Source organism: Rana temporaria, chromosome 8, assembly GCF_905171775.1.
Source record: "Rana temporaria chromosome 8, aRanTem1.1, whole genome shotgun sequence".
NCBI lineage: Eukaryota > Metazoa > Chordata > Amphibia > Anura > Ranidae > Rana > Rana temporaria.
In genome coordinates, this window is record NC_053496.1 from 157,473,236 (window position 1) to 157,487,101 (window position 13,866).

Genomic DNA, 13,866 nt, shown 5'->3' on the forward strand with positions numbered 1-13,866 from the left:
GCCTTGTGTGTGTTTGGTTATAATGTCGATTTCCAGTTCCTAAACCTTAGCTCTGGATTCACTCTATCCCCATAAAAAAACGTCATCAGTTCATGAAGCAATTGCATTTGTAAACGACTTTCACAAAGGGAAAAAATATAACCATTTGCTTTAAAAAAATACACTTCCTTTAATTGCGTCCTTAAAAGCTGTTCATTCTTTAACCTAACATCAGGCCTGACAACATGTTTGCAGGAATGTACAATCTCATTTCTGGGGATACGGCTAGAGTCACTGCAAAGACCGAGTATATGATTTCCAAGTCCGAAAATATTTCGGCTGAAATGTTACCCAGAGGTAAACCTGGGAAACTGCAAAGTGTGGTTGTTCCCAGAAGATAATAATCTTTCGAACAACGCGCTTGTATGGAGACACCAAAGGGAAACTAGTACTTTTTTTTTTGTATAATCTTTATTTGTGAACGGCATTATAGTACAGCACAACACATGTTGTCAGGAGCATTTTGCAGCAAACAATAAGCCGTTCATTTTCCAACATAACATAAAAACAAAGTAACAAATTAGACATCGAGAAACAATGAAGTATATAGGCACATCGAGACCCAGTTATTCTAAAAAAAAATCGCTAAGGCCCAGGGGCCGGGCAGCGAGTCAAAAGTGAAAACCTCACCAGCGCATAAAACACAACCAATAAAACGAAATAAAAAAAAAAAATCTGGAAATCCAAGCGTGGGGGTGGAACATCTAAGGTCTCACAGCGGTTGATAGAATGGGCAACCGCCGAGGAAGGGGCAAGGACCGGAGGCCAAACCAGCTGGTCCACTGGACAACATCTAAACAGTAAACAGTATGCCAGATGAGAGGTAGATCGGCCGAGTGCGCACGAGGGAAGGGGGGTCTCCATGAACCTCCAACATACCTCCCCACATGCAACAAATCCGACCGACCCCCACCGTGATCGACGTACCCATCCCGAGGTGGCAAAACAAGTGCCCGACCCCAAAAGGGGTCAAGCTGCCCCCCGGCAATGGGACATCGAGTCCGTTCAGCCAGCCGGGACCCCCCGCGCTCACCCCTCCCCCGACACATCACCCACCAGGTCACTCAATGTCATTAGATCACTAGGAGAAAAGCAGAAAAGAATAGAGCAGAGAAGACAAGTGAGAGAGAGCGAGAGGGGAAGAGAGAAAGAGAAGAAGAGGAAGAAGAAGAAGTAGGGAGGGATTAGGATCAGAAGGAACATACCTGAGGTCAGGCATCCGGCTCCCCCCCGCACCACTTGCCTCCGTCCATCCTGCAATCCGCATCAGCTGAAAAAACAAACCAAGAGAGAAAGGGCCACCCAATGAGGTCCAAGCCACCTGGCCGAGGGCACCGCAGTAAGCTATAGGGTCCGAGGTCTTTGCTTAAGTGAGGGGTCTGCTAACTCCAACAATGCCATATCCAGACTGGAAGTGACATATCCCGGGTCCGAGGTGTACGCCGCCCAGGCCGACCAGGTGCCGGAAAAACGCTCCCGGGTATTCCTGCAGGTGGCAATCCAGTCCTCCGCCTCCCGTATCTCACCAACCTTGCGGATCCATTCCTCCCTGCTGGTAACTTGCGGGCGCTTCCAGTATATTGGAAGTAGCCGCTTTGCTGCGTTCAAAAGGTGGGGCAGTAAACTGCGTCTGTACTGGCTCGCCGGCAGGGGAGGAATGTGCAACAGAAAGTGGGTCGGGGAGAAAGGGACATCCAGGTCTAGAATTGCCTTGATCTGGGACTGTATGTCTAACCAGAAAGGGCTGATCACTGGACAGTCCCACCAGATATGCAGGAGTGTACCTCTGTGGCCACAGGAAACTAGTACTTTAGAGGTGCCATGCAAGAGTGCCATTCCAGTTGTTTGGATTGAGGTCCCGGCTGCTCAATTCGCCTTTTATTCTTAACATCCCACTTTTTGTTTTTAGTTTTTGAAGATTGTTGTTTCAAGAACAGATCAAAGATGCCCTAACCATCTTAAATTTCAATGCCAGTTTCCAGATATTTCTCAATAGGATTGCAATCAGTCTAGCGCAAAAATCAAGCCTCTTAAACTCAGGAATAATTGACAGGGCTGAAGGATCTGAAACTGACCAAAGGGCATGCATTAGAGCAAAAGTAAACGATACCCAGAGAACCGCTGAGTAGATAAACGGCAAGGTATTCAATTTACAAATATTCTCTCCAGAAAGAGGGAATTATTTGTGAAACTTTGAAATTCCGTCCCGGATTGCACTAGCTGTTTTGCAAAAACCCATGCATCTGGTCATGGTTCACAGCATTGAAAAGAGCAACTTCCCTATGTTTTCATCAGAAATGGCATTCAATTAAAACTTTACATTTAAGGGAATGCTACCCTGTAGAGAAAGGTCTGGATATTGAGGCATCAGGACCTGAGCTTAGTCTGGAAAACACAGAAGGCGCCAGTAGTGTAGCGGTATCATGCAAGATTCCCATTCTTGCGACCCGGGTTCGAGTCCCGGCTGGCGCATAGCTGCTGTTTTAAACATAGCTTGCTTGAATTACAAAACTTGAAGAACCTTTGAAAATCAAACCTAAAAAGCCTTGTGTGTGTTTGGTTATAATGTCCATTTCCAGTTCCTAAACCTTAGCTCTGGATTCACTCTATCCCCATAAAAAAAACGTCATCAGTTCATGAAGCAATTGCATTTGTAAACGACTTTCACAAAGGGAAAAAATATAACCATATGCTTTAAAAAAAATACACTTCCTTTAATTGCGTCCTTAAAAGCTGTTCATTCTTTAACCTAACATCAGGCCTGACAACATGTTTGCAGGAATGTACAATCTCATTTCTGGGGATACGGCTAGAGTCACTGCAAAGACCGAGTATATGATTTCTAAGTCCGAAAATACCCATGTGGAAGAAAAATATATTTTAAATATATTGTAAAAAAACATTCTTAATATATTTTTCTCAAATATATTGCCATATATTTGAAATGCTACAATTTTGGCCAGATTCAATATATTTCAAAAATATATTTCAATATATTTGTGAATATATTTAGGAATGCATTGTGAAATATGTTGCAAATATATTCATAAATATATGTTAAATGTACTTTTGAATGCATTTAGCAATATATTTATGCAACCATAAATATATTGCAATGTGTATTTTTGAATGCATTGTGAATATAATCAGAAATATATCGCTAAATGCATTCAGAAGTACATTTTACATATATTTCTGAATACATTCCAAAATGCACTTTGCAATATATTTATGGCTGCAAAAATATATTGCTAAATGCATTCAGAAGTACATGTTACATATATTTATGAATATATGTGCAACATATTTCACAATGCATTCCAAAACATATTTACAAATATATTGAAATATATTTTTGAAATATATTGAATCTGGCCAAAATTGTAGCATTTCAAATATATGGCAATATATTTGGGAAAAATATATTAAGAATGTTTTTTTAAAATATATTTTAAATATAAATGTAAATTTACTTCTGAATGCAAAATTTTAAAAAAATACATTCCTATTACATTTTCAAATGCTGTGTATTTAAATATTGTATTTTATATATTGTAGGCCTATAAAACTAGCAAACATTTGGAAAAAAAAACAATAACACAGTACAATACACACAACTTTATTATCATGTAAATATACAAAAACTACAACACAGGGAATAGAAAGTGGTGTTAACTGTGGTAAATGACATTAATGACATAAAAGTTTGTGGTATTCTGCTGAGGTTCCTGATGTTTCCCTTCAGGTGATATTTCAACGCCGCAATTTTTCCTCGTAACAGCATCACTGATCACACCTTATGAAGTCCCAGGAAACTTTGCCAAAGTAGCAGCTTTAAAAAGTAAATGGAAAATATTAGACTTATTAGATTTTCCCTGTGAATCAAAAGCCATATAAGACCCTTTTCACACTGCAGCGCTGCTAAAGCTCTGGCGGTTTTGCAGTGTTTTTGTAGCACTTTTTTGGCGTTTTTTTTTTTTTTTAAAAGGGAAAAAGTCCAGTTTTTAATGCGCTTTTAAGGTGCTTTGGAAGCGCTGCCCATTAATTTCAATAGGCAGGTGCGTTTTAGGAGCGCTATGTATAACGCTCCCAACACGCCCCAGATGCTGCTTGCAGGACTTTTTCTAATGTTGCGCAAGCGCACCGCCCCAGTGTGAAATTACTCATTGCACTGAAAGGGATGCAGTTTTATGAGCTTTTTAGAGGCTATTTCTAGCGCTAAAACGCCTGAAAACTGCCTCAGTGTGAAAGGGGTCTAACAGATGCAGCTGAGTAAATAAAACTAACAATATTAAGCATGTATAAAAACATCAAAATTTTGTAGACTTTTAAAAAATCTGTATAAAAATCAACATCTTGCCTACAACTTGCCTTATTAGTTCAGACTACTACCAGACTGAGCAAGATATCTCATTTTGACACAACAGTCAAATTGGCTTACAGTCTACATGTCAAAGCTGATGTTTTCATAGGGTCTAACTGTACCCGCTTCTCTCCATCTGTCAGCCGCTTGGAGGCACCGCCTTAAAAGTTACTTTTTATTGAAGTGGTTGTAAAGACACAAGTGTTTTTACCTTCATGTATTCTATGCATGAAGGTAAAAAAAATACTTCTGTGTGCAGTAGCCCCCCCACTACTTACATGAGCCCCCTCTCGATCCAGCGATGTCCACGAGAGCCTTGTCTCTCCAGGGACTTGCACTGCTGATTGACTTTCTGTAGCAGTGGGAGCTATTGGCTCCCGGTGCTGTCAATCATAGCCAGTGAGCCAATTAGGAGATGGGGCCAAGGCAAGGCTCAGTGTGTGATTGGACACACAGAGCTCTGGTTCAGGAGCACCGGCATGGGACCTGAGAAGAGAAGGATCTGAGCTGCTCTGTACAAAAACCCTTACACAGAGCAGGTAAATAGGAGTAGGACATGTTTGATATTAAAAAAAAAGACAACGTTTTAATGTTTCGGTACCAAAAGAAAACCTACCTCTTTAGGCCTTGAGTACGACACTTGACAAGGAGATGAGCTCAACTCTTCAGGACAGAAGGTGATGCACACGATACACCCACACAGGATGAACTTCCACCATCATTCTTCAGTGCTATCAGCTGCGCTCTTGTTGTTTTCAAAGTATCCATTACACCAGGCAAATCTATGCAAATGCATAAAAACTTTTTAAGTAACATAATGGCCTCACTATATCCATTCATTTCATTTGTTAGAAATTGATGACTTGTGGAAAAATGTACCTTTACATGATTAGAGGGTTTCCTCCAGTCTGCTGCTGACCCCCCCACTAGTTAAAAAATATTCCAGGAGGGTTTCACCCAAGGTAAAAGTAAGGATGTTCCACAAAACAAAAATCCTACTTGTGTATATACAGTTGTGTTCAAAATTATTCAACCCCCCAATGCTGTAAAGGTTTTTAGGGAATTTAGTGTACATTTGTAATTGTATTCAGAATGAAATCCTACAAGGACTTCTTAAAGAACCATATGCAACTAAAATGACATCAATCGGTTTTGTAATACAGTAGTAAATGTTTCTTTTGTAAATTCTTCATTTACACAATTATTCAACCCCTTAAAGATTACCACTCTGAAGAACAGAGGTTCATTGAAGTGTATTCAATCAGGTATTGAAAACACCTGTGGATGTCAGGGAGCAGTAATAAAGCCTAATAAGCATTAATTAGGCAGCTTTCAAATGACTGTGATACTCAGCTCCTTCTAGACATTTACTGGTGTGGTTACAAACATGGTGAAGTCAAGAGAATGGTCCAGGAAGACAAGAGAAGAGGTGATTACTCTTCACAGGAAGGGCAATGGCTATAAGAAGATTGCAAATATGTTAAACATACCAAAAGACACCATAGGAAGCATCATTCGCAAATTCAAGGCAAAGGGCACTGTTGAAACGCTACCTGGTCGTGGCAGAAAGAAGATGCTGACTTCGACTGCTGTGCGCTACCTGAAGCGTAGAGTGGAGAAAAGTCCCCGTGTGACTGCTGAGGAACTGAGAAAAGATTTGTCAGATGTGGGTACTGAAGTTTCTGCTCAGACAATACGGCGCACACTGTGTAATGAAGGCCTCCATACCAGGAGATATTGGATGACAATGTGATGCAGTCCGTCACAAACCTGAGGCTTGGGAGACGTTGGACCTTTCAACAGGACAATGATCCCAAGCATACCTCCAAGTCCACTAGAGCATGGTTGCAGATTAAAGGCTGGAACATTTTGGATTGGCCATCGCAGTCATCAGACTTAAATCCGATTGAGAACCTCTGGTGGGACTTAAAGCAAGCAGTTGCAGTGCGCAAGCCTAAGAATGTGACTGAACTGGAGGCTTTTGCCCATGACAAATGGGCGAAGATACCCGTAGATCGCTGCAAAACACTTTTGTCAAGCTATGCTTCACGTTTAAAAGCTGTTATAACTGTAAAAGGATGTTGTACTAAGTACTAAGATTGAATGTCACTTGGGGGTTGAATAAATCTGATAATGATGTGAGCACAGAAAAGACATCTGTGGTTATTTCATTATAAATGTTATGTTATATTTGTCTGACCTACACGTGCCTCTTTGATTTAATTTGTAGGCAGGATGACTGAATGATCAAAATCAATGTCAAACTGGCCAAAACAATCGGTTTCAGTGGGGGTTGAATAATTTTGAATACAACTGTAGTATGTAGTTACCTCAGTGCACTCACTGATACTATAATGAATGTAGTACAGTAAACTCCCAGTTACCCAACGATCCCCATTGGTACTGTTGTTTCTGGTTGCTTGAGAGCTAATAGTAACTCTCAAGCATCCACCTCCCATGGCACCCTGCCCCCGTCCCACTTAGCAGCTAAAGGGGGTAAGGATTGGGGGCAGGGTTTTACCACCCCCAAATTTACATGTGAATGAGCCTTAAAAGTGCTATTGCCAAATGCAACTAAGGGCTCATTCACAAGTGCGGTATGCAATGCTCCAATGCGCCTCTGAGAAATTCTGCAAGGTAGTCAGGAGGCAAAATGTTAACACCAATAATTGCAGTGAAAGGTACGTGATTGCAGCGCGGTAGTACGGCAATTATAGGTTTTAGTCAGGTGTGAGGAGGCAACACTGGAAGACACTGTGCCCTGTGATCTTTGACTTCTCCCATGTTGTTCAGGTAGATCACCACCTCTCTAAGGTTGCCTACCTCTGCCTTAAAACACTGTAGAATAAAAGGGCAAATGATTGGTCAAACAGAAAATAAAGATAAAAAAAATAAAAAATAACAAAGGCAGCAGTACTAGTGGAATAACACACAATAAATAGATAACAAATGAAAAGATTGCGCCAATATAAAAAAATTTAATTAAAATTTAAAAATGTCACCAATACCAATTCACATTGAAAGATTGGCATCCAGGGGCTGATATGCCAAAAACGGTGCACAATAATTAACCAAAACAAAAAATCAGAGTGCACGGAAAAATTTATATATAAATTCACAAAATGAATGTCCAATTATATGTATAAACAATGAGAGGTTAATACGCCAAATCGGTGATCCCAAAATTGTATGCCAACAGCACACAATTGGCAAACCAAACTTCAAAAGTTCTTAATGATATCACCACAAAACTCAAACACCGATGACCAAATGAATAATGAAGGATAATGCAGATATGATGATCAGGTACAGTGCCAGTTGAATGTGGTGATATAAAAAAGGGAAGGTGCCCACCACCGTAATTAAGTTGTCCGCTTACCAAAGGCAAGTTGTCTCAGTTGTCGGTTTTCTTCTTCCAAGTGCTTATTCCGGTTTTCCATTCACCAGCTGTCAGTCTTGGTCAGGTGCTTTGACAGCGGCTGGCGGCCCATCTGTCAGAATCCCCCCCCAAAAAAAAAAAAAAATTAGCTTTCCACCTCCACACCACACATCCACCCCCCCCCCCACACACCCCCCCCCACCCCCCACCCCACACACCCCCCCCCCACCCACCCCCCCCCCACACACACACACCCCAGACACCGCTAACCTCTTTCTGCACACTTTATTTGATGGCAGCTGAATGTAAACAGCAGGTAGTGGGGGAACCATAGCCAGACTGCCATTGGCTGTTTCAATTTTAAAATTAGGCTGACTATTGCGCCCCCTTCCCACTGCCTGCTGTCCATCAGCAGAGGAAGACCTGAAGAAGAATGTTCTCCTTCAAATCCTCTCCTTTGCTGATTGACAACAGGCAGTGGGCGGGTGTAATAGCCCACTAGCTATTGGCTACTGCAAATTAAAATAGTCAATAGCAACCTGGTTATTGATTCCCCTGCTATCTGCTCTTTTTTCCTGTATCCTGACAGTGGCCAGTGGCTGTTAGAATACAAAAAAAGGCCAAGGTGTCAACTGATATCAGGCTACTTCTGGGGCAGCTGGATGTAAACAGAATATCAGTACCTCATATTGTTATCGGCCTGAAAGGTGGCCCATAATTGGTATCTGTATGGAAAAATCCATATCTGTTGGCACCTAGTAGCAGGGCAGATAATATGCAAAAGGGGAGGGAGACATAAAACATTGGTAGCACTGTGCCCTGACATTATGGGGTATATTTACTAAAGGCAAATCCACTTTGCACTACAAGTGCACTTGGAAGTGTAGTCGCTGTAGATCTGAAGGGGACATGCTAAGAAAAAAAAAAAAACACTTTTGCTTGTACATGACTGGATGATAAAATCAGCAGAGCTTCCCCTCATATCTGCAGCAACTGCACTTCCAAGTGAACTTGTAGTGCAAAATGGATTTGCCTTTAGTAAATCAACCCCTATGCTGCATGATGAGTGGATATAGAATGGAAGCCGTATAATATTATATGCAGCAATGTGCACTGAAAGTATGCTACACAGTTACTGGATATAACATGGAAGCCATACATATTATATGAAGCAGGGTGCACTGAAAGTATGCTACACAGTCACTGGATATAACATGGAAGCCACACATATTATATGAAGCAGAGTGACATGCTGTGGAAGAGGAGCTCTATAATATTACAATACTGTGCACATGCTGCATGGTAACTGGGAAGGTGAATGCACACACAATGAGAACTATTCAGCAGGAAACAGACAAATAAAACTTAACTCATGCACCAAACTTTCACAATTCTAATATTATTTGATAGAAGACATACCTTTAATCCAGGAGAATCCATCCAGCAGAATACACAGAGTGTCTCCACCATGCCATGCTTTCCTTTTCAGACTAGGCCTTTACAGGAAGTGAGAGGTGAAAGTTCAGCACCCCTCTGGTTCCCACCCAGCTCTCTTCCTGTCTTCCTGTATTATAATTAAAGTCTCTCTGTTTGAAGAGTTTTTCCTAGGGCAGGATTTACATATTAGAAGATTGAAGGCACAGAAATAACAGACCCCCATCCCAATAAAAGGAATGAAAAAAAAGAAATGAGAAAAATATTTATACATGTAAGTAAGTGATGGGAGAGGCATTCTAGATTATATATATATATATATATATAATATACATACATACACACACTATCTTCATTCTGCTATATGTGTGTGTATATATCTATATCTATCTATATATATATATATATATATATATATATATATATATATATATCAGATATACTGTACACACATACACACAAGAATGCAGCTCTCATCACTTACATATTTATCTTCCAGCCCAGCCTAGTATTGGCACATGACAACAGTGCAGCTTGGGCAGGGATATGACATTTAAAGCGAAGTTCCACCCAAAAGTGGAAGCTCCACTTATTTGCCTCCCCCCCCCTACTTTGCCACCTTTCGGGGGAGGGGAGCAGGTTCCTGTTTTTGACAGGTACCTGTCCCTACTTTCGAGAGATCTCGCTGCGGCGGATGCGTTTCCGATGCTTTTCTGCATGCGTGTTTTTGATACATTCCAGGGCATGTTTGGTGTGTTTTTAAAGCATTCCAGTGCATTTACCCCTCTTTTTTTCTTAACCTCAGATAAGCACATGTGCGTTCAGGTGCATTCTAGTGCGTTTTTGATGTGCTTTACAGTGTTCCATTACAGTCCAGTGCAGGAAAAATGCAGCATGCTCTACTTTTTTTCTGGAACTGCAAGCACTGGTGTGAATTATGCCATTGAAAACCATATAACCTACTTTCCATGCAGACAAAAAAAAAAACGCACTGGACTGCATGTGGTGTGAATTCGCCCCTATAGGGAATGGCAGCAGCACCCCGAGAGCCAATGGAAACATAGGCTGGGGTACCAACATCGCTGGATTCCAGGACAGGTAAGTGTCCTAATATTAAGTCAGCAGCTGCAGTATGTGTACAGTATGGGGGTTATTTACTAAAGGCAAATCCACTTTGCACTAAAAGTGCACTTGTAAGTGCAGGCGCTGTAAATCTGAGGGGTAGATCTGAAATGAGAAGAAGCTCTGCTGATTTTATCATCCAATCATGTGCAAGCTAAAATGCTGTTTTTTTATTTTCCTTTCTCCCCTCGGATCTACAGCGACTGCACTTCCAAGTGCACTTTCCTTGCAATTTCAGGTGCACTTTGCATTTGTAGTTTGTAGTTTGTAAAGTGGATTTGCCTTTAGTAAATAACCCCCATTGTGTAGCTGCTGAGTTTTAATTTTGTGCTGGGGAGAACTTTAATATCCCAATTCCTTTTATTTGGCTGCTGGAATTACCCTTCGGCAGGTACTAAGTCCAAACAATGGACTGGACTTAGTATAAAAAGAATATACAGTATATATACTATATATATTATATTGCCAAAAGTATTAGGACACCTGCCTTTACACGCACATGAACTTTAACCACTTACAGACCGCCGCATGTATATGTACGTCGGCAGAATGGCACGTACAGGCACATTGGCGTACCTGTACGTCCCTGCCTAGACGTGGGTCGGGGGTCCGATCGGGTCCGATCGGGACCCCCCTCCCCCCCCGCTACATGCGGCGGTCGGATTCCCGCGGGGAGCGATCCGGGACGACGGCGCGGCTATTCGTTCATAGCTGCCCCATCGCGATCGCTCCCTGGAGCTGAAGAACGGGGAGAGCCGTGTGATCCCTTTTATAGGGAGACTCGATCGATCACGTCAGTCCTACAGCCACACCCCCCTACAGTTGTAAACACACACTAGGTCAAACATAACTCCTACAGCGCCCCCTGTGGTTAACTCCAAAACTGCAACTGTCATTTTCACAATAAACAATGCAATTTAAATGCATGTTTTGCTGTGAAAATTACAATGGTCCCAAAAATGTGTCAACATTGTCCGAAGTGTCCGCCATAATGTCGCAGTCACGAAAAAAATCACTGATCGCCGCCATTAGTAGTAAAAAAATAAATAAATAATAAAACTATCCCCTATTTTGTAAATACTATAAATTTTGCACAAATCAATCGATAAACGCTTATTGCAATTTTTTTTACCAAAAATAGGTAGAAGAATATGTATCGGCCTAAACTGAGGAAAAAAAAATGTATATATATTTTTGGGGGATATTTATTATAGCAAGATGTAAAAAATATTCCATTTTTTTCAAAATTGTCGCTCTATTTTTGTTTATAGCGCAAAAATAAAAACCGCAGAGATGATCAAATACCACCAAAAGAAAGCTCTATTTGTGGGGAAAAAAGGACGTCAATTTTGTTTGGGAGCCACGTCGCACGACCGCGCAATTGTCTGTTAAAGCAACGCAGTGCCGAATTGTAAAAACCCCTTGGGTCATTTAGCAGCATATTGGTCCGGTCCTTAAGTGGCTAATGGCATCCCAGTCCATAACAGATTCAATTCCTCTGGGAAGGCTGTCCTATGGTAATGTTTGACCATTCTTCCAGAAGAACATTCATCCCAAAGGTGTTCTATCAGGTTGAGGTCAGGACTCTGTGCAGGCCAGTCAAGTTCCTCCACCCCAAACTCGCTCATCCATGTCTTTATGGACCTTGCTTTGTGCACTGGTCCAAATCATTTGGTGGAGAGGTGGATTATGGTGTGGGGTTGTTTTTCAGGGGTTGGGTTGGCCCCTTAGTTCCAGTGAAGGGAACTCTTAAAGCATCAGCATACCAAGACATTTTGGACAATTTCATGCTCCCAACTTTGTGGGAACAGTTTGGGGATGGCCCCTTCCTGTTCCAACATGACTGCGCACCAGTGCACAAAGCAAGGTCCATAAAGACACTGATGAGGGAGTTGGGTAATAATAGTGTAACTTCTGATTCATGGATTAAACAGAACATTGAAGATTTATATCCGGAGTTTCTCTCGGTACCCTGTAAGCAGACAAGACCCTTGTACTGTGGATGTGGATGTCTGTGAAGGTTCTCATTCATTCAGGTCAATCAATAAATCAAACTAACTGGACTTGCTGTATTTTAAGACGTTTTGCTGGTCCGCCGACAAGTGTTCTCAATTCAGAATGACATTCTTTGGGAATGGAAAGTGGATGCGAGAGGTTTATCTGCTTTGTATTAAATGGATTATGTGCTTAAAATCTTATAAAAAAAGTTTATATTTTATTTGAATCTTTTGGTTTTTATTTTATTTTTTATTTTAAAAGGAGTAAAACAAACCATTTTAAAATGGGAGTGGCTCTCTTATAAATGTATTCAGAATGTTATCTATGTCATAGTTACAAAAATGTCAGAAAAAATATATGTTGAAATGTCTTTAGTAGACATTAAGGGGCAGATCCATAAAGATCTGCCCCGGCGCATCGTATCTGAGATACGCTACGCCGCCGTACCTTACCTGGCTTTGGTTCGAATCCTTAAAGATTTTGCGCCGTAAGTTACGGCGGCGTAGTGTATCTCAAGCGGCGTAACGGCGCGGAATTCAAATGCGGCGAGTAGGGGGCGTGTTTCATTTAAATGAAGCGCGTCCCCGTGCCGAACGAACTGCGCATGCTCCGTTCCTAAATTTCCCGCCGTGCATTGCGATAAATGACATTGCAAGGACGTCATTGTTTTGACGTGGACGTAAATTACGTCCATCCCGATTCACGGACGATTTACGCAAACGTACAAAAAATTCTAATTAAACGCGGGAACGACGGCCATACTTAACATAGCAGGTTTAACTATACGCCACCAAATAGCAGCTTTAACTATACGCCGAAAAAAGCCGACTAGAGACGACGTAAAAGAATGTGACGGCCGCTCGTACGTTCGTGGATTGTCGGAAATAGCTAATTTGCATACTCGACGCAGAAAACAACGTAAACGCCACCCAGCGGATGCCGAAGAATTGCATCTTAGATCCAAAGGCGTACGAAGACGTACTTCTGTCGGATCTAACCCAGATGCCGTCGTATCTTGTTTTGAGGATTCAAAACAAAGATACGACGTGGGAAATTTGAAAGTACGCCGGCGTATCAGTAGATACGCCGGTGTACTCGCTTTGTGAATCTGCCCCTAAATATTTTCAGAAAAACATATTTTAAAAATATATTTTCTAATATATATCTGTGGAAAATACATTTAAATTATATTTTTGGAATGCATTTACAAGTATATTTAAAGATATATGTTCAAATGCATTTTTTTTATATGTTCAAAAATATCTGAAACATATATTTACAAACATATATTTTCACATATATGCCTTTGGAAAATATATTAAAATTATATTTTTGGAACACATTTGCAAATATATGTAAAAATATATGTTGAAATTACTTTTTTTATGTGTTAAAAAAAATCTGAAGAATATATTTTAAAAATATATTTTCCAATATATGTCTTTGGAAAATGCATTTCAATTATATTTTGTAATGCCTTTACAAGTATATTTAAAAATATATGTTTAAATGCATTTTTTAGATGCTCAAA

General features: G+C 40.8%; 1 long non-coding RNA gene and 1 other non-coding gene across 2 annotated transcripts; one reads left to right on the top strand and one right to left on the bottom strand.

Moving 5' to 3' along the window:
* The first annotated feature begins 2,440 nt into the window (after positions 1 to 2,440).
* On the top strand, positions 2,441 to 2,511 carry TRNAG-CCC. Its single transcript has one exon. It is a non-coding gene; the product is annotated as a tRNA-Gly (tRNA).
* Positions 2,512 to 5,063: 2,552 nt separating this feature from the next.
* LOC120909268 lies at positions 5,064 to 9,302 on the bottom strand. Its single transcript, XR_005741238.1, has 3 exons — positions 9,201 to 9,302; positions 7,782 to 7,893; positions 5,064 to 5,184 (listed from the first exon to the last, which is right to left on the bottom strand). It is a non-coding gene; the product is annotated as an uncharacterized LOC120909268 (long non-coding RNA).
* Between the last annotated feature and the right edge of the window lie 4,564 nt (positions 9,303 to 13,866).